Source organism: Helianthus annuus, chromosome 8, assembly GCF_002127325.2.
Source record: "Helianthus annuus cultivar XRQ/B chromosome 8, HanXRQr2.0-SUNRISE, whole genome shotgun sequence".
In the NCBI taxonomy this organism is placed as follows: Eukaryota; Viridiplantae; Streptophyta; class Magnoliopsida; order Asterales; family Asteraceae; genus Helianthus; species Helianthus annuus.
The window spans coordinates 20,623,575-20,626,539 of NC_035440.2; positions in this window are offsets into that span (position 1 = coordinate 20,623,575).

Here is a 2,965-nt window from a genome sequence, read left to right on the forward strand (position 1 = left end):
TTTTTATAATAAAAAGTTAAAAGACCATTTTGCCCTTCATTAAAAGGGAGGAAAAGGACAAAAAACTGAATGTTAACTGAAAAATCTGATCAGATTTTGATTTTAGATGAAAATGACAACAAAATTGAAAGAACAGGGACCCAGATTCAAAAGGTTTGAGTTTTGGATTAAATTGGCAAAAGTAACCAAATCTAAGGGACCATTTTGGCACTTTACTCTATTCTAAAATTTATCTCTTGTTTTAAATGTTTGATAGGAAATTGGGAGTAAACTGCTAAAATGGTCCCTAAGGTTTGTTCACTTTTGCCACTTTAGGTCAAAACTCAAACCTTTTGAATCTGGGTCCCTGTTGTTTTAATTTTGTTGCCATTTTCATCCAAAAGCAAAATCTGGTCAGATTTTTCAGTTAACATCCACTTTTTTTTTAATCTTTTTTCTCCCTTTTAATAAATGGCAAAATAGTCAGGTATTTTTAATTTGTTATAATAAAATGTTAAAAGACCATTTTTCCCTTCATTAAAAGAGAGGAAAAAGATAGAAAAGTTGGATGTTAACTGAAAAATCTGACCAGATTTTGATTTTGGATGTAAATGGCAACAAAATTGAAACCATAGGGAACCAGATTCAAAAGGTTTGAGTTTTGGACTAATGTGGCAAAAGTGACCAAACCTCAGGGGCCATTTTAGCAGTTTACTCAAAAATTAGAGAAGCAATTTTGTGATCAAATCAGTTTGTGAGGTAGTAATGTTATGATAAAAAAAATTTACAGAAACAATTTTGTGATCAAATCAGTTTATGAGTTAGTGTGCTTTTCAAGATAACAATGGTAATCAGCTAAAATAGTAATGAAAATGTTGAAGATAATGCAAGACAATACACCGGGTGTTTACGAGGAAAGCCCTTGATCAACTGTGATCTCCGGCATAAAACCCCGGTAGCCGACTAAGGGTCATGTTGCCTCTGTTCTTTTTATTAAATTAGTAAAAACGAATACAGTGAGTTGAAATGGATTGAGAGCTAAGTGTTACAAGTATTGTGAGAGTTTATGTTCGTGCATTTCTATATGGTCCATTTAGCTTAGATACAATGGATAAGTAACAAACTATGAGATATCTTCGTGATAATAACGACTTCTTCTTGTAACCGTTGTAGACTCGTTCAACAATTTTTGCACGTGCTTAACAACGATAATTACGTCTTCCTTGGTTGTAACTTAGTCAATAATTAGTCCATGTGAATTGAAATAAAAAGTTGTAGTCGTTAGTCATAACAAATATCCAGGATACTAAGATTATCTAGGATTCAAGATCCCGGACACGTATGATATGTCACTATGACATCTCTAGCCAATATTCCATATTTATTAGGTGTAAAGATAGCAAAAAATGGTAAGCACATGCATTAATGTAATCTAATTATACTATACAAGTCTATACTCGAGATTTCCAATCGTAGCCATAGGTAAAATTATCTATCCACAACAATTGCCCTCAAAATTTTACAAGTGTCCCACTTGCAACAACTGTCAAATTTTTCATCATTACTGTCAGAACGGTAACTTGATTGGACATGCGACGCAACCCTTACTGCTATCTCGCCTTTATATTCATCATCATATTCGTGAATACATGTCATCTCTCATCTTCATTTGCGGAAATTACCTGGTAAATCCCCTCTACTCTCTCTACACTTTCTAAAAAATTTCTTTCAAAAAATGAGAAAAAGAAAGACTTGATCCCATAGTTCTATGACTAATTAGACGATCGAAGATTTCATTGATTAAGGACTTTTGAAATATCCCGAAGGCGAAATCTGCACTTTCAAAGATGAAGATATTAATCTTCCTAAAACCATAAACGCCTTTCCTGATTTTTGCTCTGAGACATGGATCTGTTTTCCATCATATATTTTCACCATAGGGTTGACATATCAATTTCTAGCCCTAATTTCTGAGTTTTTCAAGCTTACCGGCTTTTATCATATTCTCAAACCATGCCCATGGTTTGGCATATCCTGTATATGCTGGATAATCTAAACAATGCTCACTCTTTGTCCGTTGGAAATCTAGAATTAGCTAGGGTTAATTTACAACTTAAGGACTCATGTTTCTTCTTGTTTTCTCCTGCAAGTAAAGTATGACCAACCCCCTTATTGAAAAAGCCACCCAAAATGATCGTGAATGGAAGGGCCATTTTTTCTTTCTTAAGCGTGATACCATACCCAATGGAAATGGTTTTTCCCAATTATAGATAGAAAAGGGTAGGTTTCAAATTTTTTTTTTTTTTTTTTTTTTTGTAAAAACATTGGTTCTAAGTTGGAAAATTTTCTTTTTTTATGCAACTCCTAAATTCTTAGAGATTGTTCTTGCAAAAGAAGATACGGATAAAAAGATAAAGAAGTTTATGAAGATTCTAGTGGTTGAAAGATCCTTTAGTTTGGGCCCGGTTGTCAGCGGAGAAAGTTTCGATACTCAATTCTTAGAGTCCAGCATGTCTTCAAGTAAGAACTAATGAATATCTTATAAGTTTTCACTATCACATTCTCATTATATCATATTTTCTCATAAATCCCCGAATCAAGCCCCGGTTTGTGTTATCTGACATTGATGATTTCGTATTTGGTGTTATCCCGGTGAAGAAGGAAACCGCTATCCCTACTCCAACAAAGCTCGAATTCCAATACTCTGCTCCAAGGCATCAGCTAGCAAGAAAAGAAAGCCTAGTGAAATGATTGGCAAGCCTAGTGAAATGATTGGCGTTGAGCTTGTAGAAAATCTAAACTTTGAAGGGCTCGTGAAGAAAATCCCGACCATGGTTCAGTCGATAAGTGTACTTCAGGATCCTTGATAACATGTTGAGATTCTTAGAACTTATAGTTGTCCTTATTTCACAGGCCTAGGAAAACTAATGGCGAACGCTAAGGATGTTGAGACTAGGGCCGAAGAGGCAGAGTGGAAAGCTGGGGA